The sequence below is a fragment of the Arvicanthis niloticus genome (assembly GCF_011762505.2).
Source record: "Arvicanthis niloticus isolate mArvNil1 chromosome Y unlocalized genomic scaffold, mArvNil1.pat.X SUPER_Y_unloc_6, whole genome shotgun sequence".
Lineage (NCBI taxonomy): Eukaryota > Metazoa > Chordata > Mammalia > Rodentia > Muridae > Arvicanthis > Arvicanthis niloticus.
The window spans coordinates 1,144,851-1,170,744 of NW_023045023.1; positions in this window are offsets into that span (position 1 = coordinate 1,144,851).

Sequence of the window (25,894 nt, forward strand, 5' to 3'; positions counted from 1 at the left end):
GAAATCATATTTAGGGGTACCTGAGAATCCAACCTGAGTAAGTCGACCAAGGTTTTTATTGTGGAACCGTCTTTTCATCTCCCAACACATTCTGGGCTCAGTTCAGGGAAACTAAAAATGTCAGGGACACACAGAGCAGCCAACGCATTACCCTGGGCCCAATTTAGAGCCTCCTGCTGCTAGGCGGAAAGCCAGTTTTGGGACTAGTACCCATGTAAAAGGTTGGTTCCACAACCCCATACCATGTGGGTATCTTCAACCTCCTCTGTACCCCAAGATCTCTAGTCCACCACCAGGGTGCCCTAACATTCAGGGATGGCCTTCTTGTCTGGGTACCTTGATCTGGCAACTTTAGCACATGTGCCCAGGAACTGCTGAGTTTGTATTTCCAAAAAGAGAACTGGCTGTCAGCTTTTGGGCACACCAGTGTGGATGAGGTCATGCATCTATTTGCTAAATCAATCTCTGGGCCAGGCCCAGTTTCAGTGTCCTGGCTGGGCATTCAGTGGGTGGGATCAGCTCCTGGTCCTCAAGTCCAGGAGTTTGCTTCTGAGGCTCTGCCCCAAGGGTCCACATTGGCACATGCTTTAGGTAGTGCTCCAACAGGATTTGTTACAAGTACCTGCTCAGGCCTCTTAGTGCTTGCCAGCCTCCTGCCATACACTTTAGTGGCTAACAAGTTCCCAGCTGTTGAAGAGTGGGTATAATGGGTGACCCTTCTCTCTCTGACATGGTAACCCTCTTGTTCCCCAACACGTATGCACCTGCATCCATATTTCTGAACCTTATAGTCAGGAGAGAGCAAGCACACACAGAGGTGCAGAAGCATGCATACACACACAAACACACACACACACACACACACACACACAAGGGCGAACACACAGTCAGACACACCCCCTACTCAACAACATACAAAAACATGGCTTAGGCATCCCCAGTGTCCTGCATGGATACCCACCTCTGGCCAATGGAAGCCCCGGTGCTTGGGCATGATTTTTCAGCAGGTTACAGCTGGTTGCCTTTTTTTGCCTTAGGAAGGAAGGAGGGAGAGTGCTCATGCAGCCAGGCAGTTAGCATTCTCAGTGCTCTTCTGCCATCAAGCTGAATTTTTTGAGGATTCCTCCTGCACATCCCTGTGCCTCTCTGAACACAGTGGCAAATCTGCTTGGAAGCTGCTTTATTTTGGCTACACAGGTGAAACTAGGGCCTCCTGAGGGCTTCTTGGCTTAGGAGAGGCCTGTGAGTGAGCAGGATCCAGTTGACCAGAGAACAGGGCCTGTGAAACCAGGTTTGGCTAGCCTGATTCAGGAACCACAGCCTCCCAGGACCTGAGCACATTGCAGGAGGACATCTTAGGTTGCACAGAGTCAAGGGACTTCTCTACACAGTCATCTGCAACCAAGTTGCATCTGGCTTCTTGTGGGTGACCTATCCTGTTTGTCCCTGTTCATCAGAGTTATCCAGGTCCCCCTTGCTTTTGTTTGAGGCTGCCCATCAGCTGCCTTACAGGATGTCCTTTGTACCCTCACTTGCCCTTGTTACTAACCCACAGAGAGTCAGGGTGTGTGATAAGGCTAGTCTGCTTCTCTGAGGTATCTCAAAATCTCAGGGCTAGTTAGGATATTTGGCCAGATACCCTTAGCAGTTAATATTCTCCCTGCCAACCTTAAACCTACCTCAGCCCCTTCCTATGTCTAGGGTTCTTATCTTTGACTTTCCTTGTTTTGAAAAGGTTCTCTCCTGGATTTGTGCTTCAGGTGGGGATAGGTGTCCCAGGCCTGTCAGAAAATCACCCAAGTCTCCAGAACCCATCAATGGTCTTTGAGGCTCTTCAATAATCCTAGGAGTAGGAGTAGACATAAGACACTCGGAAGAGAACAAGAAGAGTACAACTAGGAACTAGACGGAGTATAACTAGGAACTAGATTGAGTACAACTAGGAACTAGAACTCGAGACTTGGGATGTGGACTTGGAAGAGAGACTGAAGAGTAAATGGGATTGAATCACAGTCTGTCTGGTCTCCATTTTTCGAGTCTGTCCTCACTCTCTCTCTTGCTGAACCCTTACCCACAGACTGGAGAGGCAGCTTGTGCCAGGAAACAGTGGCCACCAAGTGTGGAGTGGAGAGGGCCACAACATTTTAGGCTGGCCAAAGTGGGCCAGCCTAGGCCCCAACATATGTGTTTGTGTTTCTATGTAACTATTCACTGTTTGTCCTCTAGTGAGGATAATACGCCCTTATTGGTTCTGAGGCAGGTCCAGTTATGCCCAGCGTGTATTATTTCTTATGGTGTTGAGCTCAGCATTGTCTGGGAATGTCAGGTTGGATATAGGGAAAACCCTTAAGGCTGTATATGTGCCCAGGCCATAGCTTGGGTGGACACAAGGTGTAGAGAGGCCCAAGGGAGCAGCAGAAGAATTGTTTCTGATAGTACTTCTGTCTTGGTAGATGGATGAGATAATTGTTTAAGTACTATGGAGAGTGGCAGGAGCAACTGTTTTTTGGGGTTGTGGGCCATGTACCTCTTAGAACTCAGAGTAGGCCTGCCTGGATAGAAATAGCTCTCTTGGTTGTATCAGAGCAAATGCCTCCAGGAAGATTGGTGGGAAGGGAAAAGTAGAAAGCAATGTCAGGATTCTCTTCTGAAGGTTTGTGGAGGGGTCTTCTTCTACCAGCTGTGACTTAGGCTCTAAACAATGCAGGGGTGGATGTCTGGAGATTCTCAGTGCTCATGAAAGAAAAGCTTGTGGTTGATAGTAAAAAGCATTTCGCAAATGACCGTGGCATGCATCATCTGGTAAACAGAGAGGTGCTTCTGCCCTTGAAAATATAACTGGAAGTATATATATTGGCGAGTCACAAAAAGAGAGTAGAAGGCATGTAAGTACATAGGTAGGTATGTAGGTAGATAGGTAGGTATTTGGAGATAGATAGATAGATAGATAGATAGATAGATAGATAGATAGATACATACATGCATAGGAAGGTAGGTACGTACATACATACATACATACATACATACATACATACATACATTGGCAGGTAGATTGCCAATCATTTGCTATCATAGTCTGGTTGTGAGCACTTGGAGACAATGTTTGAAAGCACCTTGAGAGTTTCCAATGGGCACCCTCAGAGGACCTTGGTGTGAATTTGTCTAGGAGAAGTTGGTTAGGGGAGGGAATATGCTGAAGGGATCCTGGTAGGACAAATGATAAATGCTTATTGAGGTCTGTGTCTATGTGCCTGTTATCTTGGTTCTACATGCTTCCCTTTAGAGAGCTCTGAGTTGCATGCATGCCTAGCCCCTGCACAGGTAGGTAGGTCAGTATGTACTAGGATACAGAAAGATTCATGGTGAGAATGACTTGGGGACTTTGGAGGAAGGAAGGATAGAAAACGTCCCATGATTGCTGCATGGTGTTTGCTGGCTGAAGAGCTGGGGTGTGGTGGAGGTGGGTTGGAGTGTTAAAAAGAGGAGAGTGATTTTGAAGGAGCTGGAATTAACTCATAATGGTTTCCTGGTTTCCTGTAAACCTGAATATGCTTACTTAATAGACGCTTAGAATTGGGGGCCAAGACGGGGGCCCGTTTTTCAAGGAGGCAAGTTGGGATGGAATATTTATTTCTTCCTTTTATTTGTCCTTGTCCTCAGCTCAGAATGCTAGGTGTCCTGCAGGTGAGATTTTGGAAGTGGGTGGCCAGCCCTTCTGGGCCTCTGAGGTAGATGGATGATCAGATGACTTTGTGTGACAGCATCTACCAGAACTCATATTGAGGGGTAACTGAGATATCAACCTGTGTGCCTGGGTAAGAAGAACAAAGTTTTCAGGGGACCCTTCTTTTCATCTGCCACCTCACTCTAGGCTCAGGCCAGGGAAACTGAAGGCCTCATGGAAACACAGAGCATCCCACCCATTGCCCTGGGTCCAGTGCAGAGCCTCCTGCTGCTAGGTGGGAAGCCATTATTGGGAGTAGTGCTAATGGAAAAGATTGGTTCCCGTCCTCCATTCTGTGCGGCCTCTGTTCCACTTCTCTAGTTCCCCTAGCTCACTGTATCTACCACCAGGGTACCCTACCAGCTGAGGATAATCTTAGGAGAGCCTTCTTGGCTGGCTGCCTTGACCTAAAATCTTGAGAGAGTGTGTCTGGAAAGAGAATTTTGCATCCCCTAAAAGAGAACTGGCTGCATGCTTTAGGGAGACTCCCATCTGGGTGGGGTCAGGCAAGTAGGTACTGTATCAATCTCTGGGCCATACCATTTCCAGTGTCCTGGATGGTCACTAAGTGGGCAGGATCAGTTACTGGTCCTCAAGTCCAGGAATTTGTTTCTGAGGCTCTGCCCCTAGGGTCCAAATTGGCAAGAAAAGTTGTTTCTTGCTAAATGGATGAGACAATTGCTTAGCAATAAATGATATGGAGGGTGGCAGGACCCTTCCTTTTATGGGGTTGTGGGCCTTGCACCTCTGAGAACTCAGAGCAGGCCTGCTTGGATAGAAAGAGCTCTCTTGGTTGTATCAGAACAGATGCCTCCAGGAAGCTTGGTAAAGAGGCAGAAGAGGAAAGCAATGGCAGGCTTCTTTCTTGGAGGTTGTTAGAGAAGTGTTCTTACACCAGCTGTGACTTAAGCTCTGGACAGTGCAGGGGTAGTCCTCTGGAGACTTGCAGTGCTCATGAAAAAAAGACTCGCTGGTGGATAGTGAAAACCATTTCACAAATGACAATGGTATTTATCACCTGGTAAACAGAGTGTTGCTTCTGCCCTAGAAAATGTAACTGCAAGTGTATATATTGGCGAGCCAAAAGAGATAGTAAGAGGTGTGTAAGTAGGTAGGTAGGTACATACGTAGTAATTTATGGAGGTAAGTAAAAGATAGATAGATAGATAGATAGATAGATAGATAGATAGATAGATAGATAGATAGACAGATCCATAGATAGACGTATAGCCAGGTAGTTGTTATCATGCTGTGGCAGTGAGCACTTGGAGAGAATGTTTGAAGGCATCTTGAGAATTTCCAATGAGCACCCTCAGAGGACCTTGGTGTGACTTGGTCAAGGAGGAGTTGGTAAAGGGAGTGAATGTGCAGCAGGTATCTTTGTGGGACAAGTGATAAATGCTCATTGTGCTTTGTGTCTAGGTGCCTGTAATCTTGGTTCCACTTGAATCCCTTCAGAGATCTCTGAGTTGCATGCATGCCTAGCCCCTGCACAGGTAGGTAGGTGGGTGTGTGGTAGGATACAGAAAGAAAAATCTATGGTGAGAGTGACTTAGAGACTTTGGAGGAAGGAGAATAGCAAAGTCTCTCTGAAGTCCTGCATGATGATTGCTGAAGTGAGGTGTGGTGAAGGTGGGGTGGGGAGTTAGAGAGAAAAAAGAGATTGTGAGGGGGCTGCAATTAGCTCATAATGGTTGCCTGGTTTCCTGGTCAGTTGACTGGAGATGCTTACTTAGTAGGTGCTTAGAATTGGTGACCCAAGGCCAGGGCCTGGTTGGTAAGCTAGCAGGTTGGGATGGAATACTCATATCTTCATTTGATATGTCCTTGTCCTCATTTCTGGGTGCTAAGTGGCCTGCAGGCATGATTATGAAAGTAGGCAGTCAGCCCCTCTGGGTCTATGATGTGAAAAGTTTACTGGATGACTTTTGGGGGGCAGCATTCACCAGAACTCATATTGAGGGTTACCTGTGATACCAACTTTTTGCCTAGGTAAGTAGACCAAGGTATTTGGTGTAGCCCTTTTTTTTCATTTCCCACCACACTCTGGGCTCACTACAGGGAAATTGAAGGCATCAGGGACACACAGAAGAGCCCACCCATTGCCCTGTGTCCAGTGAAGAGCCTCCTACTCCTATCTGGGAATCCAGTGTTGGGAATAGTAACCATGGAGAAGGTTGGTTGACCAACCCTACCCTGTGCAGCCTCTGGGCAACTTCTCCTATTCCCTGAGCTCTGTGACTCACCACCAGGGTACCCTATGAGCTGAGCTTCAACCTGGGAGGGCCTTCTTGGTTAGATGCCTCGACCTGGGAAGTGAGAAAGTGTTCCCAGAAACCATGGTGTCTGCATCCCTAAGAAGAGAACTGGTTGTAAGCTTCAGGGGACCCCCATGTGGGGAGGGTCAGGCGATGTAGGTGATGTATTAATCAGTTAATTAGGTGATGTATTAATCAGTTCCCCACCAGTCCTTCTTGCAGTGTCCTGGCTGGGGACTGAGTGGGCGAGGTCAGTTCCTTGTCCTCAAGACAAGGCATTTGTTTCTAAGGCTCTGCCCCTAGGGTCCAGATCTGCAAGGGTTTATGTAGGGCTCCCACGGGATCCTTTGCAAGTACCTGCTAATGACTGTTCGTGCTTGATGCTATTTTGCTGGAACCTTAAGTGACTGGCAGGTGCCCTGCAGTTCAGGAGCGCCTGTGATGGGTGACCCTTCCATCTTCACCATGCACAACCTCATGTTCCCCGACACTTATGCACCCACATCCAAATTATCGAACCTTATAGGCAGGAGAGAGCATACGACAAAGCAAGCTTGCATGTGTGTGCATGTACACACACACACACACACACACACACACACACACACACACACACTCACACCATGCAACAACATACAAAAACAGTTTAGGCATCCACAGTGTCCTGCATGGACACCAACCTCTGGCCAGTGGAAGCCCCAGTGCTTGGGCATGATTTTTCAGCAGGTTACAGCTGGTTGCCATTTTTTGCCTTAGGAAGGACAGAGGGAGACTGCTCATGCAGCCTGTCAGTTGGCATTCTCAGTGCTCTACTGCCATCAAGCCAAATTCTTTTGAGGTTTTCTTCTGTACATCCCTGTGCTTCTCTGAACATGGTGGCAGACCTGCTTGGGAACTGCTCTATTTTGGCTATACAGGTGAAACTAGGGCCTCCTGGGGGCTTCTTGGCTTAGGAGAGGCCTGTGAGTGAGCAGGATCCATTTGACCAGAGAACAGGGCCTGTGAAACCAGGTTTGGCTAGCCTGATTCAGGAACCACAGCCTCCCAGGACCTGAGCACATTGCAGGAGGACATCTTAGGTTGCACACTGTCAAGGGACCTCTCTACACAAGAATCTACAACCAAGCTGCATCTGGCTTCTTGTGGGTGACCTGTCCTGTTTGTCCCTGTTCATCAGAGTTATCCAGGTCCCCCTTGCTTTTGTTTGAGGCTGCCCATTGGCTGCCTTACAGGATGTCCTTTGTACCCTCACCTGCCCTTGTTACTAACCCACAGAGAGTCAGGGTGTGTGATAAGGCTAGTCTGCTTCTCTGAGGTATCTCAAACTTTCAGGGCTAGTTAGCATATTTGGCCAGATACCCTTAAGCAGTTAATATTCTCCCTGCCAACCTTAAACATACCTCAGCCCCTTCCTATGTCTAGGGTTCTTATCTTTGCCTTTCCTTGTTTTGAAAAGGTTCTCTCCTGGATTTGTGCTTCAGGTGGGGATAGGTGTCCCAGGCCTGTCAGAAAATCACCCAAGTCTCCAGAACCCATCAATGGTCTTTGAGGCTCTTCAATAATCCTAGGAGTAGAAGTAGACATTAGACACTCAGAAGAGAACAAGAAGAGTACAACTAGGAACTAGAAGGAGTATAACTAGGAGCTAGATTGAGTACAACTAGGAACTAGAAACTAGAACTCAAGACTTGGGATTTGGACTTGGAAGAGAGACTGGAGAGTAAATGAGATTGAATCACACTCTGTCTGGTCTCCATTCTTCGAGTCCGTCCTCACTCTCCCTCTCTTGCTGAACCCTTGCCCGCAGACTGGAGAGGCAGCTTGGGCAAGGAAACAGTGGCCACCAAGTGTGGAGTGGAGAGGGCCACAACATTTCAGGCTGCCCAAAGTGGGCCAGCCTAGGCCCCAACATATGTGTTTGTGTTTCTATGTAACTATTCGCTGTTTGTCCTCTAGTGAGGATAATACGCCCTTATTGGTTCTGAGGCAGGTCCAGTTATGCTCAGCGTGTATTATTTCTTATGGTGTTGAGCTCAGCATTGTCTGGGAATGTCAGGTTTGATATAGGGAAAACCCTTAAGGCTGTATATGTGCCCAGGCCATAGCTTGGGTGGGCACAATGTGTAGAAAGGCCCAAGGGGAACAGCGGAAGAATTGTTTCTGACAGTACTTCTGTCTTGGTAGATGGATGAGATAATTGTTTAGGTACTATTGAGAGTGGCAGGACCCACTGTTTTTGGGGTTGTGGGCCATGTACCTCTTAGAACTCAGAGTAGGTCTGCCTGGATAGAAAGAGCTCTCTTGGTTGTATCAGAGCAAATGCCTCCAGGAAGATTGGTTGGAAGGGAAAAGTAGAAAGCAATGTCAGGTTTCTCTTCTGAAGGTTTGTGGAGGGGTCTTCTTCCACCAGCTGTGACTTAGGCTCTCAACAATGCAGGGGTGGATGTCTGGAGACTCTCAGTGCTCATGAAAGAAAAGCTTGTGGTTGATAGTAAAAAGCATTTCTCAAATGACCATGGCATGAGACATCTGGTAAACAGAGAGGTGCTTCTGCCCTAGAAAGTATACCTGGAAGTGTATATAATGGTGAGTCACAAAAAGAGAGTAGAAGGCATGTAAGTACATAGGTAGGTATGTATGTAGATAGGTAGGTATTTGGAGATAGATAGATAGATAGATAGATAGATAGATAGATAGATAGATACATACATACATACATACATACATAGGAAGGTAGGTAGGTAGATACATATATACATACATACATACATACATACATACATACATACATACATTGGCAGGTAGATTGCCAATCATTTGCTATCATAGTCTCATTGTGAGCACTTGGAGAGAATGTTTGAAAGCACCTTGAGAGTTTCCAGTGGGCACCCTCAGAGGACCTTGGTGTGAATTTGTCTAGGAGAAGTCAGTGAGGGGAGGGGATATGCTGGAGGGATCCTGGTAGGACAAATGATAAATGCTTATTGAACTCTGTGTCTATGTGCCTATCATCTTGGTTCTACATGCTTCCCTTTAGAGAGCTCTGAGTTGCATGCATGCCTAGCCCCTGTATAGGTAGGTAGGTCGGTATGTATTAGGATACAGAAAGAAAGATTCATGGTGAGAATGACTTGGGGACTTTGGAGGAAGGAAGGATAGCAAAATGTCCCATGAGTGCTGCATGGTGTTTGCTGGCTGAAGAGCTGGGGTGTGGTGGAAGTGGGTTGGAGTGTTAAAAAGAGGAGAGTGATTGTGAAGGAGCTGGAATTAACTCATAATGGTGGCCTGGTTTCCTGTAAACCCGAATATGCTTACTTAATAGATGCTTAGAATTGGGGGCCAAGACGAGGGCTCGTTTGTCAAGGAGGCAAGTTGGGATGGAATATTTATCTCTTCTTTTGATATGTCCTTGTCCTCAGCTCAGGATGCTAGGTGTCCTGCAGGTGAGATTTTGGAAGTGGGTGGCCAGCCCTTCTGGGCCTCTGAGGTGGATGGATGATCAGATGACTTTGTGGGACAGCATCTACCAGAACTCATATTGAGGGGTAACTGAGATATCAACCTGTGTGCCTGGGTAAGAAGAACAAAGTTTTAAGGGGACCCTTCTTTTCATCTGCCACCTCACTCTAGGCTCAGGCCAGGGAAACTGAAGGCCTCATGGAAACACAGAGCATCCCACCCATTGCCCTGGGTCCAGTGCAGAATCTCCTGCTGCTAGGTGGTAAGCCATTATTGGGAGTAGTGCTAATGGAAAAGATTGGTTCCCAAACTCCATTCTGTGCTGCCTCTGTTCCACTTCTCTAGTTCCCCTAGCTCACTGTATCTACCACCAGGGTACCCTACCAGCTGAGGATCATCCTAGGAGAACCTTCTTGTCTGGCTGCCTTGACCTAAAATCTTGAGAGAGTGTGTCTAGAAAGAGGAATCTGCATCCCCTAAAAGAGAACTGGCTGCATGCTTTAGGGAGACTCCCATCTGGGTAGGGTCAGGCAAGTAGGTACTGTATCAATCTCTGGGCCATACCATTTCCAGTGTCCTGGATGGTCACTAAGTGGGCAGGATCAGTTACCAGTGCTCAAGTCCAGGAATTTGTTTCTGAGGCTCTGCCCCTAGGGTCCAAATTGGCAAGAAAAGTTGTTTCTTGCTAAATGGATGAGACAATTGCTTAGCAATAAATAATATGGAGGGTGGCAGGACCCTTTTTTTTATGGGGTTGTGGACCTTGCACCTCTGAGAACTCAGAGCAGGCCTGCCTGGATAGAAAGAGCTCTCTTGGTTGTATCAGAACAGATGCCTCCAGGAAGCTTGGTAGGGAGGCAGAAGTGGAAAGCAATGGCAAGCTTCTTTCTTGGAGGTTGTTAGAGAGGTCTTCTTACACCAGCTGTGACTTAAGCTCTGGACAGTGCAGGGGTAGTCCTCTGGAGACTCTCAGTGCTCATGAAAAAAAGACTCGCTGGTGGATAGTGAAAAGCATTTCACAAATGACAATGGTATTTATCATCTGGTAAACAGAGTGTTGCTTCTGCCCTAGAAAATGTACCTGCAAGTGTTTATATTGGCAAGCCAAAAGAGATAGTAAGAGGTGTGTAAGTAGGTAGGTAGGTAGGTAGGTAGGTAGGTAGGTAGATATGTAGTAATGTATGGAGGTAAGAAAAAGATAGATAGATAGATAGATAGATAGATAGATAGATAGATAGATAGATAGACAGATCCATAGATAGACGTATAGCCAGGCAGTTGTTATCATGCTGTGGCAGTGAGCACTTGGAGAGAATATGTGAAGGCATCTTGAGAATTTCCAATGAGCACCCTCAGAGGACCTTGTTGTGACTTGGTCAAGGAGGAGTTGGTAAAGGGAGTGAATGTGCTGCAGGTATCTTTGTGGGTCAAGTGATAAATGCTCCTTGTGCTTTGTGTCTAGGTGCCTGTCATCTTGGGTCCACTTGAATTCCTTCAGAGATCTCTGAGTTGCATGCATGCCTAGCCCCTGCACAGGTAGGTAGGTGGGTGTGTGATAGGATACAGAAAAAAAATCTATGGTGAGAGTGACTTAGAGACTTTGGAGGAAGGAGAATAGCAAAGTCTCTCCTAAGTGCTGCATGGTGATTGCTGAAGTGAGAAGGTGTGGTGAAGGTAGGGTGGGGGATTAGAGAGAAAAAAGAGATTGTGAGGGGGCTGCAATTAGCTCATAATGGTTGCCTGGTTTCCTGGTCAGTTGACTGGAGATGCTTACTTAGTAGGTGCTTAGAATTGGTGGCCCAAGGCCAGGGCCTGGTTGGTAAGCTGGCAGGTTGGGATGGAATACTCATATCTTCATTTGATATGTCCTTGTCCTCATTTCTGGGTACTAAGTGGCCTGCAGGCATGATTATGGAAGTAGGCAGTCAGCCCCTCTGGGTCTATGATGTGTACAGATTACTGGATGAATTTTGGGGGGCAGCATTCACCAGAACTCATATTGAGGGTTACCTGAGATACCAACTTTTTGTCTAGGTAAGTAGACCAAGGTATTTGGTGTAGCCCTTTTTTTCATTTCCCAACACAAACTGGGCTCACTACAGGGAAATTGAAGGCATCAGGGACACAAAGAAGGGCCTACTCATTGCCCTGTGTCCAGTGAAGGGCCTCCTACTCCTATCTGGGAATCCAGTGTTGGGAATAGTAACCATGGAGAAGGTTGGTTCCCCAACCCCAACCTGTGCAGCCTCTGGTCAACTTCTCCTATTCCCTGAGCTCTGTGACTCACCACCAGGGTACCCTATAAGCTGAGCTTCAACCTGGGAGGGCCTTCTTGGGTAGGTGCCTCAACCTGGGAAGTGAGAAAGTGTTCCCAGAAACCATGGGGTCTGCATCCCTAAGAAGAGAACTGGTTGTAAGCTTTAGGGGACCCCCATGTGGGGAGAATCAGGCAGGTAGGTGATGGATTAATCAGTTCCCAACCAGGCCTTCTTGCAGTGTCCTGGCTGGGGACTGAGTGGCGAGGTCAGTTCCTTGTCCTCAAGACAAGGCATTTGTTTCTAAGGCTCTGCCCCTAGGGTCCAGATCTGCAAGGGTTTATGTAGGGCTCCCACAGGATCCTTTGCAAGTACCTGCTCATGACTGTTAGTGCCTGATGCCCTTTTGCTGGAACCTTAAATGGCTGGCAGGTGCCCTACAGTTGAGGAGCGCCTGTGATGGGTGAACCTTCCATCTTCACCATGCACAACCTCATGTTCCCCGACACTTATGCACCCACATCCATATTAACAAACTTTATAGGCAGGAGAGAGCATGCACACACAGAGGTGACAAAGCATGCTTGCATGTGTGTGCATGTACACACACACACACACACACACACACACACACACACACACACTCACACCATGCAACAACATACAAAAACAGTTTAGGCATCCACAGTGTCCTGCATGGACACCCACCTCTGGCATGTGGAATTCACAGTGAATGGTCAGAATTTTGGCAGCTAGTGGTATCTGGTTGGCATTTTTTACCTTAGGAAGCAGAGTGGGAGAGTGCATATACAGCCTGAAAGTTGGTATTTTTTTTTCTATTGGCATCAAGTGTAATTGTTTTGTGAATTCCTCCTGCCCATCCCTGTGACTCTCTGAACATGGAGGTAGACCCACAGGCTACCCCAGGCTATGCATCATGGGGATTTTTGTGGTAATGTGAACAAGAGAGGGGCATGGCATGGGCCAGCATGTGATATGTACATATAGAAAACCGTAATAATAATAAATCAACAATAATAATAACAAAAATACATTATTGTTATATATTTATATATATTTATTTTTAATCCATACATATTAAGTTTATTATGTAATATATATATTATTATTATACATATTATTATGAATGTATAATATAATAGTATAATATATTTTAAATATATTAAATATACATACAGTTTAATTGTAAAATATATATATTAAATGTATATGTAATATGATAGTACAATGTATAAATTCATGTATACAATACAAAATATAATATATACAATATATAAATACATTAAATTTATTACATATACATAATATAATAGTACAATATATATTCATTATATGTACTATATATAAAATATATAACAGAATACTATATTTTAAAATATATATAATATAATAGTAAAATATACATTAAATGTATATAATATCATAGTAAAAATATTAATAATATATAGTAATAGTATAATAATATAATGTATATAATATATAATGTGATAATAGTATTACCCATACATTACATATTACATATTGTATTATGTAATATGTATTATGTATTATATATTATATTCATTGTTATAAGTGACCATTTTCTCAGCTGTTCCTGATTTCCGTGTCCTGTCACCCTCCCTCCCCCAGGAAACCTCTATAAGTTGTAGGCTAACCTGAGCTAACCCGCTCAGCCCCAAAACAAAGAAAATCAAACCAGCACCTACATAGGATCAGACTTCTTCTCTACCCTCATGCTATTGCCTTGTTCCCCCTCAAATATTTAATTAATAATGTATATTTATTTTATACAATGTATTTTATGTATACAGTACATTTAATGTGTACAGCATATTAAACTTTTACAGTATAATTAATGTATCCAGTGTATTTAATGTATATGTTGTATTTAATTTATATAGTGTATTTTATATATATGATATATTTAATGTATATGGTGTATTTAATATATACAGTGTATTTAATTTATATTGTATATATAATGTATATGGCATATTTAACATATATGATATATTTTTGTATATAGTATATTTCCTAGAAATATTCAGAGGCCTCTGACTTTTATGTCTTCCCCATCTCCTCGCCATCACCTTTGGCCTATCTCCTGAAGAAACCTAATGGAGAACTATGTGGCCTGGCAAGCTCAGTGGTGAGCCATGTACATTGATCAACATGGGTACTTAGGAAAAGGCTTTTTCCTGGAGCAGTGTTTCAGGTGGAATTAAGGTTCCCAGGCCTGACATAAAATCTCACCTAAATCTCCAGAACCCATCAATGGTATGGGAGCTCCCCCATAATCCTATGCAAGCAACCTCATGCTGTGATCCATGGGCAAGAGGCGCATAGGCATTGTCTTGGCTTGGGGTCAAAGTGATTAAAACAGCCAGAGTATGCTTTAGTCCCTAGTGTATCCATAACATCCCATGCTGCAAGGGAATCATAATGGCCAGGTCCCTTAAAAGCCTCTTGGCTCTGATGCCCAACACAGAAACAAGCAGCAGAGTCTGGGCTTCTCTTCACTAGCTTACCTTTCCTAACATCCAGAGAGCTGGGACAGGATGAATGCTGAAAAGCCAACTGGCCTTCTCTGCTCTATCCAGGAATTTCTGGAAGAATAGACATGGTTATGGAATTAAAAGATGGACAGTCTCAGATCCCAGAAAACTGGGAGTTCAGAGGAAGGAAGAATAGCAAAGTATATCCTAAGTGCTGCATGGTAGTTGGTGAAAGGCTAGGGTGCGGTGGAGGTGGGGTGGAGGTTTAGAGAGAGGAGAGAGATTGTGAGGAAGCTGGGATTAGCTCATAATGGTTGCCTGGTTACTGGTCAGTTGCCTGGAGATGCTTACTTAGTAGGTGCTTAGAATTGGAAGCTCGAGGTCAGGGCCTTGTCAAGGGGGCAGGTTGGGATGAAATATTCATTTCTTCTTTTGATATGTCCTTGTCCACAACTCAGCTTGCTAGGAGTCCTGAAGGTGAGATTGTGGAAGTGGGTGACCAGCCTCTCTGGGCCTCTGAGGTGGATGGATGACTGGATAACTTTGTGGGGCAGCGTCCACCTGTATTAATATTGAGGTTTACCTGAGATACCAAGCTGTGTGCTCGGGTAAGTAGACCAAGCTTTTCAGGGGTAGGGGGCTTTTTTGACCTCTTGGCGCACTCCGGACCCAGGCCAGCAAAACACGAAGCCTTATGTATACACAGGACACCCCACTAATTGCCTAGGGTATTCTGCTGAGACTTCTACTGCCTGGTGAGAAGCTAGTGTTGAGCCTAGTGTCTCATGGAGGGAGTTGTTTTCCCACCCCCACCACATGAGGCCTCTATTCTATTTCCCCTGTGTCTCGAGCTATCTGACACCACTACCTGGGTGCCCTACCAGCCAAGGGCCAACCTGGGATGGTTTTAATGTCTGGCTGTCTTGACCTGGCAACTTGAGAGAATGTCCCCAGGGACTGCAAAGTCTGCATCTCCAAGAAGAGAACTGGCTGTAGGTTTTAGGTGGCACATGTGTGGGCAGGGTCAGGCAGGCAGGTGGTGGATCAATCTCTGGACTTGCCCCAGTCCCAGTGGCCTGGCTAGGCACTGAGTATGCAAGGTCAGCTCTTGTTCCTCAAGACCAGGAGTTTGTTTCTGAGGCTCTGCCCCTGGGGTCCAGATTGGCAATGTTATTTAAATAGAGCTTCCAGAGCATCTTTTGTAAGTACCTGCTTATAACTTTTAGTGTTTGCTGAACTGCCAGATTCTTCAGTGGCTGGCAGGTGCCCTGATGTTAAGTAATACTTCTGATTGGTGACCCTTCAATCTTCAGTATGCACAACCTCCTGCTTTCAGACACTTATGCACCGACATCCACATTCCTGAACGTTATATGCAAGCGAGAACACACACACTCACACACAGAGGTACAGGAGCATACTTGCTTGTGAGCACACAGACATGCATGTTGACCCATGTACACACACACACAAACACACACACACACACACACACACACACACACACACAAACACCATGCGACAACATAGAAAATCATAGCTTAGTTATGATTTAGTGTCCTGCATGAACACCCACATCTGGCCAGTTGAAGCCCCAGTGCTTGGCCATGTTTTTGGCAGCTGTCTAGCATCCTTTGCCTCAGGAAGGGCAGAAGGAGAGCTCCCATGCAGCCTGGCAGTTGGCATTCTCCATTCTTCACTGACATCAAGTCAAAATGTTTTGACGTTTCTGCCTGCACATGCCTGTGCCTGTCTGAACATGGCTGCAGACCTGCTTGGGTGGGAACCACTTTACTCTGGTTGCACAGGGGGGACTAGGGGCTCCTGAGGCCTTCTAGCCCCACTAGAGGCCTGTGAATGAGCAGGATCCAGCTAACAGTACATAGAGCCTGCAACACAGGGTTTGGCCAGTCTTACTGAGGAAGCAATCCTGCCAGGTCCTGAGTGCAGTGCAGGAGGAAATCACAGGTTTTACAGAGTTACAGGACCCCTCTAAACAGGCATCTGCACACAGGGATGCATCTGGGTTCCCGTGGGTGACTTGTCATTCTCATCCCTTTTCATCAGAGTAATCTGTGTCCCCATTGCTTTTGTTTGAGGCTACCCAGCAGCTGCCTTACAGGATATCTTTCCTACCCCAAGACTCCTTGTTAGTAACCCACAAAGGATCAGGGTGTTGTGACAGACTACCGTGTTTCTCTGAGCTGTCTCTACATCTTAGTGCTTGGTAGCTTTTGTGGCCAGATATTCTAAGCAGTTAATGTTCTCCCTGCCAACCCCAGCCCCATCTCTACCTCTTCCTAGGTCTACGGTTGTTATCTCTGGCATTCCTAATTTTTAAGAAAAGGCTCTTTCCTGAAGCAGTGCTTCAGGTGGGGTAAGGTTCCCAGATCTTACAGAAAATCTCACCAAAGTTGCCAGAACCCTTCAATGATATAAGAGCTCCCCCATAATCCTATGCAAGCACTCTCATGCTGTGACCCAAGGGCAAGAGGAGCCTAGGCATTGTCTTGGCTTGGGTTCAAAGTGATTAAAACAGCCAGAGTATGCTATATTCCCTAGTGTGTCCATAACAGCTCCTGCTGCCAGGGAATCATAATGACCATTCCCTTAAAAGCCTCTTGGCTCTGATGCCTGACAAAGAAACTAGCAGCAGAGTCTGGGCTTCTCTTCACTAGCTTACCTTTCCTAACATCCAGAGAGGTGAGACAGGATGAATGCTGAAAAGCCACCTGGCCTTCTGTGCCCTAGCTAGGAATTTCTGGAAAATAGACATGGTTATGGAATTAAAAGATGGACAGTCTCAGATCCCAGAAAACTGGGAGTTCAGAGGAAGCAAGAATAACAAAGTATATCCTAAGTGCTGCATGGCAGTTGGTGAAGTGCAAAGGTGTGGTGGAGGTGGGGTAGACGGATAAAGAGAGGAGAGAGATTGTGAGGAAGCTGGAATTATCTCATAATGGTTGCCTAGTTTTCTGGTCAGGTGCCTGGAGATGCTTCCTTGGTAGGTGCTTAGAATTGGAAGCTCGAGGTCAGGGCCTTGTCAAGGAGGCAGGTTGGAATGAAATATTCATTTCTTCTTTTGATATGTCCTTGTCCACAGCTCTGCTTGCTAGGTGTCATGCAGTTGAGATTGTGGAAGTGGGTGGCCAGCCTCTCTAGGCCTCTGAGTTGGAAGGATGACTGGATAACTTTGTGGGGCAGCATCCACCTATATTCATATTGAGGGGTACCTGAATACCAATCTGTGTGCCCGGGTAAGAAGACCAAGGTTTTCAGGGGTTGGGAGACATTTTTTAAACTCTCAATGCACTCACGGCCCAGGGCAGCAAAACAGGAAGCCTTATGGATACACAAGGCAACCCACTCATTGCCCTGGGTCCACTGCTATGTCTTCTACAGCCTGATGAGAAGCTAGTATTGAGCCTAGTGTCTAATGAAGGGAGTTGGTTTCCCACCCCCACCACGTGATGCCTCTATTCACCTTCCCCTGTATCCCAAGCTTTCTGACACCACCACCTGGGTGCCCTACCAGCCAAGGTCCATTCTGGGAGGGTTTTACTGGGTGGCTCTCTTGACCTGGCACCTTGAGATAGTGTCCTCAGGGACGGCAAAGTCTGCATACCCAAGAAGAGAACTGGCTGTAGGCTTTAGGGGGCACCTGTGTGGGCAGGGTCAGGCAGGCAGGAACTGGATCAATCTCTGGGTTTTCCCCAGTCCCAGTGGCCTGGCTGGGCACTGAGTAGGCGAGGTCAGCTCTTGGTACTCAACACCAAGAGTTTGTTTCTGAGGCTTTGCCCCTGGGGTCCAGATTGGCAGGGGGTTTAGATAGAGCTCCCGGAGGATCTTTTAAAGTACCTGCTTATAACTTTTAGTGTTTATCTGACCTGCCAGATACTTCAGTGTTTGGCAGGTGCCCTGATGTTAAGTAGTACCTCTGATGGGTGACCCTTCAATCTTCAGTATGCACAACCTCCTGCTCTCAGACACTTATGCACCCACATCCACATTACTAAACTTTACTGGCTGGCGAGAACACATGCACACACAGAGGTACAGGAGCATACTTCCTTGTGAGCACACAAACATACATGCTGACACACACACACACACAGAAACACACACAAATACACACAAACACCATGAAACAACAATATACAAAATCATAGCTTAGGCATATCCATTGTCCAACATGAACACCCACCATTGGCCAGTGGAAGCCCCAGTGCTTGGCCATGTTTTTGGCAGCTGGCTGCCATCCTTTGCCTCAGGAAGGGCAGAAGGAAAGCTCCCATACAGCCTGGCAGTTGGCATTCTCCATGCTTTACTGCCATCGAGTCAAAATGTTTGAGGTTTATGCCTGCACATGCCTGCACCTCTCTGAACATGGCTGCAGACCTGTTTGAGTGGGAGCCACTCAATTCTGGTTTCCCAGGGGAGACTAGGGGCTCCTGAGGCCTTCTAGGCTCAGTAGAGACCTGTGAGTGAGGAGGATCCAGCTGAACAGAACACAGGGCCTGTGACACAGGGTTTGGTTAGTCTGACTGAGGAAGCACATCCTGCCAGGTCCTGAGTGCAGTGTAGGAGGATATAATAGGTTTTACAGAGATACAGGACCCCTCTACACAGGCATCTGCACCCAGGGATGCATCTGGGTTCTTGTGGGTGACTTGTCATTCTCATCCCTGTTCATCAGAGTAATCCGTGTCCCCATTGCTTTTGTTTGAGGCTGCCCAGCAGTTGCCTTACAGGATGTCTTTCCTACCCCCAAGTCTCCTTGTTAGTAACCCACAAAGAGTCAGTCAGGGTGTGGTGACAGGCTACTGTGTTTCTCTGAGCTGTCTCTACATCTTAGTGCTTGGTAGCTTTTGTGGCCAGATATTCTTAAGCAGTTAATGTTCTCCCTGCCAACCCCAGCCCCATCTCAACCCCGTTCTAGGTCTGTGGTTGTTGTCTGTGGCATTCCTATTTTTTAAGAAAAGGCTGTTTCCTGGAGCTGTGTTTCAGGTGTGGGTAAGGTTCCCAGGCCTGGCATAAAATCTCACCCAAGTCTCAAGATCCCTTCAATGGTATGGGCGCTCCCCCATAATCCTATGCAAGCAACCTCAAAGGACATGAGGAGCCTAGGCATTGTCTTGGCTTGGGGTCAAAGTGATTAAAACAGCCAGAGTATGCTGTAGTCTCTGTTGTGTTCATAATAGCCCATGCTGCCAGGGAATCATAATGGCCAGGTCCCTTAAAAGCCTCTTGGCTCTGATGCCTTACACTGAAACAAGCAGCAGAGTCTGGGCTTCTCTTCACTAGCTTACCTTTCCTAACATCCAGAGAGTTGAGACAGGATGAATGCTGAAAAGCTACCTGGCCTTCTCTGCCATATCCATCAATTTATGGAAGAATAGACATGGTTATGGAATTAAAAGATGGACAGTCTCAGACCCCAGAAAACTGGGAGTTCAGAGAAAGGAAGAATAGCAAAGTATATTCTAAGTGCTGCATGGTAGTTGGTGAAGGGCAAAGGTGTGGTGGTGGTGGTGTGGTGGGTTAGAGAGAGGAGAGAGATTGTGAGGAAGCTGGAATTAGCTCATAATGGTTGCCTGGTTTTCTGGTCAGTTGTCTGGAGATGCTTACTTGGTAGGTGCTTAGAATTCGAAGCTCTAGGTCAGGGCCTTGTCAAGGGGGCAGGTTGGGATGATATGTTCATTTCTTCTTTTGATATGTCCTTGTCCACAGCTCAGCTTGCTAGGTGTCCTGCAGTTGAGATTGTGGAAGTGGGTGGCCAGCCACTCTGGGTCTCTGAGGTGGATGGATGACTAGATAACTTTTGGGGGCAGCATCCACCTGTATTCATATTGAGGGGTACCTGAGATACCAACCTGTGTGCCCCGGTTAGTAGACCAAGGTTTTCAATAGTTGGGGGCCAATGGAAGCTCCAGTGCTTGGCTATGTTGTTGGCAACTGGTGGCAGCTGGTTGGGTTTTTTGCCTCAAAAGAAAAGAGAGAAAGCCCCTATGCAGCCTGGCAATTGGCATTCTCATTGCTCTACTGCAATCAAGCCATATTGTTTTGAAGATTCTGCCTGCAAGTCCCTGCGCCTCTCTGAACATGGCTGCAGACCTTCTTGGGAGCCACACTATTCTTGCTACACAGGTGAACTAGGGGATCCTGAGGGCTTCTTGGCCCATGAGATCCCTGAGTGAGCAGGATCCAGCTGAGCAGCCAACAGAGCAGAAGTCACCATGTTTGGCTAGCCTGACACAGGAAGCACATCATCTGAGGTTATCAGCTCAGTGGAGTTGTACATCTTAGGTTTTACAGAGTCACAGGAACTCTCTACACAGGCATCTGCAGCCAGGTTGCATCTGGCTATTTGTGGGCAACTTGTCCTGCCCATTCCTTTTCATCAGAGTGATCCAGGTCCCACTTGCTTTTGTTTGATGCTGCCCAACAGCTGCCTTACAGGATGTCCTCCCAACCCCCATGTCACCTTGTTATTAACCTACATATTCAGGGAGTGGAGATAGGCTCTCCAGCTTCTCTGAGCTGTCTCAACATCTAAGGGCTATGTAGCTTTTGTAGCCAGATATCTTTAAGCAGTTAGTGTTCTCTCTGCCAATCTTAGCCCCACCTCTGCCCAATCCTAGGTCTTCTGTTGTGTTGTTATCTCTGGCTTTCTGGTTTTTGTTTTGCCTTGTTTTTGTTTTTGTTTTTATGTACAGGTTCTATCATGGAGCTGTTATGCAGGTGAAGGTAGGTGTATAATTACTTATGGTGTTAAGCTCATTTATTTTTTGGGACAGCCAGGATTGATTTAGGGGAAACCCTTATAGTTGTATGTGTGCTCAGGCCATAGCTCAGGTGGGCACAAGATGTGGAAAGGCCCGAGGTGGGATGCAGGGGAGTTGTTCCTGATGGTACATTTTGTCTTGGTGGATGGATGAGACAATTGCTTAGCAATAAAAACTATGGGGGATTAGCAGGACCCTTCTTTGGGCTTACAGGCATTGCCCCTCTGAGAACTCAGAGCAGGCCTGCCTAAATATTAAGAGCTCTTCTGTTTGTATCAGACCAGATGCTTTCAGGAAGGTTGATAAAGAGGGAGAAGTGGAAAGAAATGTCAGGCTTCTTTCATGGTGGTTTTAGAGGGGTCTTCTTCCACCATCTGTGAATTAAGCTCTCTACAGTGCAGGGTTGTACTCTGGAGAATCTCAGTGCTCATGAAAGAAAGGTTTGCTGGTGGAGAGTAAAAAGCATTTCACAAATGACCATGGCATACATCATCTGGTAAACAGAGAGGCACTTCTCTCCAAGAAAATGTATCTGGAAGTTTATATATTAGCGAGCCATAAGAAGATAGTAGCAGGTACATAGGTAGGGAGGGAGGTAGGTCCATATGTATTAGGTAGGAAGAAAAAAGATAGATAGATAGATAGATAGATAGATAGATAGATAGATAGATAGATAGATAGTGAGGAGGTGTAAGTTGTTATGTAGGCAGGTAGAAAAAGATAGATGCATAGATAGATAGATAGATAGATAGACAGACAGACAGATAAATAGATAGTTACAAAGATTGGTGAATTGCCAGGCAGTTGTTATCATCCTGTTTTAGTGATTACTTGGAGAGAATGCTTGAAGGTACCTTGAAAATTTCCAATGGGCACCCTCAGAGAACCTAGATGTGAATTTGTCTATGAGCATTTAGTGAGGGGAAGGGATGTGCTGCAGAGTTCCAGGTGAAGGAATTGGGAAATGCTCATTGTGCTTTGTGTCTAGATGCACGTCATCTTGAGTCCACTTGAATCCCTTCAGAGAGCTCTGAGATTCATGTGTGCCTAGACTCTGCACAGGTAGGTAGGTGGGTGTGTACTAGGATACAGAAAGAAGGATTCATGGTGAGAGTGAATTGGGGACTTTGGAAGAAGGAAGGAGAGAAAAGAGGTCCTTGAATCTTGCTTTGTGGTTGGCGAAGGGCTAGGGTATGGTAGAGGTGGGGTAGAGGGTTAGAGTGGGGAGAGAGTTTGTGAGGGAGCTGGTATTAGGTCATAATGGTTGCCTAGTTTCCTGGTCAGTTGCCTGGAGATGCTTACTTAGTAGTTGCTTAAAATTGGGAGTCTGAGGCCAGGGCCTGGTTGTCAAAAAGGCAGTTTTGGATGGAATATTCATTTCTTCTTTAAATACATCCTTGTCTTCAGCTCAGAGTGTCAGGTGGTCCACAGGGGAGATTGTGGAAGTGGGCTGCAAGTGCCTCTGGGCCTCTGAGGTGCACAGATAACTGGATGACTTTGTCAAGATGCATTTGGCAGATCTCATATTGAGGGGTCTTTGAAATGCCAACCTGTGTGCCCCAGTAAGTAGACCAAGGTTATTGAGGGAAACATCTTTTCATCTTCCATGCACTCTGGGCTCAGGCCAGGTAAACAGTAGGCCTCAGGGACACACACAGCATGCCACCCATTGCCTTGGGTCCAGTGCATAGACTTCTTCTTCTAGCTGTGAAAAAAGTGTTGGGACTAGTATCCCTTTAGAAGTTTGGCCAACCCATGTGGACTCTGTTTAACTTCCCCTGTTCTCTGAGCTCTCAAACTCCACCTGGGTGCCTTACCAGCTGAGGATCAAAGTGGGAGGACCTTCTTGGCTGGGTGCCTTGACCTTGCAACTTGAGAGAGTATGCCCAGGGACTGTGGAGTCTGCACCCCCAAGAAGAGAACTGGCTGTTAGTTTTCAGGGACCCTTGTGTGGAAGGGGTCAGGCAACTAGATGCTGGATCAATCACTGGGCCCAGTCCCAGTGTCCTGTCTGGGCACTGAGGGGGCTGGGTCTGTTCCTGGTCCTCACCTCCAGACATTTGCTTCTGAGGCTCTGCCCTTTGTCTCCAGATTGGCAGGGGATTTAGGTAGGGTCCCCACAAGATCCTTTGCAAGTATGTGCTCATGCCTATTAGTGCTTGCCACTCTTCTGCTTGATCCTTCATTGGCTGGCAGGTGCTCTGCAGTTGGGGAGTGCCTGTGATGGGTGACCCTTTCATCTCCACCATGCACAACCTCCTGCTCTCTGAAACTTAGGCACCCCCATTCATATTCCGGAACCTTACAGGCAGGAGAGAGCACGAACACACCTAAATGCAGGAACATGCTCCCATGAGAGCACTCATACACAACAACAAAGAAAATCATAGCTTAGGAATTTCTAGTGTCCTCCATGGACACTTATCTGTGGCAAGTGAAAGCCCCAGTACTTGGCCATGTTGTTGGCAGTTGGTTGTCATGTTTTTGACTCAAGAATGGCAGGAGGACATTGTTGATACAGCCTGGCAGTTGGCATTCTTCATGCTCTACTGCCATCAACCTGAATAGAGTTGATGATTCTACAAGCACATCCCTGCACCTCTCTGAACATGAAAGCAAACTTGCTTGGGAGTCATTCCATTCTGGCTTCTAAGGTGGGACCAGGGTCTCCTGAGGCCTTGTTGTCCCAGGAGAGGCCTGTGAGCAAGCATGTTCCAGCTGACCAGAGGACAGTGCTGGCAAAAAAGGGTTTAGCTGTCCTAACTGGGAAAACAGCACATCCGAGATGCTGAGTGCAGTGCAGGAGGACATCTTAGGTTTTACAGAGTCATGGGACGTCTCTACATAGGCATCTGCAAACAGGCTGCATTTGAGTTCTTGTGGGAGACTGTTCTTGCACATCCCTGTTCACCAAAATGATACTGGTCCCTCTTGCTTTCGTAGGGCTCCACACAGACATCTTTGCAAGTACCTGCTCATCCCTCTTAGTGATTGCTGCCATCCTGCTGAACCCTTCAGTGTCTGACAGTTACCCTGCAGTTAAGGACTGCCTTTGATAGGTGACCATTCCTACTCCACCATGCACAACCTTCTCTTCCTTGACACTTATGCACACACATCAATATTCCTGAACGTTATAGGCAGGAGAGAGCACACACACAGAGGGGAAAAATGATGTGTGCCCCCCCCAAACACACACCACCTAAAACATTCAAAAATATATCTTAGGCATCCCCAAGGTCCTGCATGGGAAACCATATCTGGCCACTGGAATCTGCTGACTTTGGCCAGAATGTTGGTGTCTCATGGTATCTGATTTGCGGTTTTTTTTCCCCTCAGGAAAGGCAGAGGGAGAGTGCTCATGCAGCCTGGCAGTTGGTAATTTTTTCTACTGCCATCAAGTGGAATTTTTGTAGATTCCTCCTGCCCATCCCTGTGCCTCTCTGAATATGGCATCAGACCTGCTTGACTCCATTCTGGCTGCACAGATAGGACTAGGGCTTCCTGAGGGTTTCTAGGCCCAGGAGAGGCCTGTGTGTGAACAGAATCCAGCTGACCAGAGAATAAGGACTGAGACACAGGATTTGGCTAGCCTGACTGGAGAAGCACAGTCTTCCAGGTCCTGAGTGCAGTGCAGGAGAACATCTTAGGGTTTCAGAGTCACAGGACCTCTCTACACAGGCATCTGCAGCCAGGCTGCATCTGGGTTCTTGTGGGTGACTTGTCTTGTCCATTCCTGTTCATCAGAGTGATAATGGTCCATTTTGCTTTTGTTTGAGGCTGCCCAGCAGCTGCTTTACAGGATGCTTTCCCTACCCTCTTGTCGCCCTCTTACTAACACAGAGAGAGTCAGGGTGTGGTGACAGGATATCTTGTTTCTCTGAGCTGTCTCAACATCTTAGTGCCTGGTAGCTTTGTGGCCAGAAATTTTAAGCAGTTAATGACTTCCTGCCAACCCCAGCCCCACCTGGACCCCTTCCTAGGTCTATGGTTATTATTTCTTTCTTTCCTTTTTTTCTTTTTAAGAAAAGGCTCTCTCCTAGAGCTTTGCTTCAGGTGGGGGTAAGGGTGCCTAGCTTGTCAGAAAATCACCCAAGTCCCCACTACCTTTCAATGTCTGTGAGGCTCCCCCATCATCTTATGCAAGCATTTTCATGGTATACCCCAAGGGTGCAAAGAGCCTTGGTATTGTCATGGCTTGGAGTCAAAGTAAGTAATACAACCAGAGTAAGCTATAATCCCTAGTGTGTCAAAAACATTCCAGGCAGACAGGGAACCATCCTTGCTGGGTTCCTTGAAAGCTTCCTGGTTCTGATGCCTGAGACACAAACAGGCATCAGAGTCTGGAATACTTTGGACTAGCTTTCCTTCCCTAACATGCAAGGAGATGAGGCAGGATGCATGCTGAAAAGACATATGGCCTTTGCTGCCATATCCAGGAATTTCTGGAAGAAGAGACATGGTTCTGGAATTAAGAGATGGACAGTCTCAGATCCTAGAACACTGGGAGTTCAGAGTTTCTCTTTGTCTCTGTCTCTCTATGTCTCTGTTTTCTGTTTCTGTCTTTCTGTCTGTCTGTTTCTCTCGCTCTCTCTCTCTCTCTCTCTCTCTCTCTCTCTCTCTCTCTCTCTCTCTCTTTGTGTGTGTGTATGTTTCTATTTATCTATTTTCTGTGTGTCCTCTAGTCAGGAAACTAGGCCCCTGATGGCTCTGAAGTAGGTACAGTTTAGGTTCATGTTGTATCATTTCTTATTTTGTTGAGCTCAGAATTATCTGGAAAGGCCAGGTTTAGATGTAGGATAACCTCTAAGGCTGTATGTATGCCCAGGCCATAGCTTTAGTGGGCATTGTGTGTAGAAAGGCCCAAGGGCTACAGCAGGAGAGTATTTCCTGATGG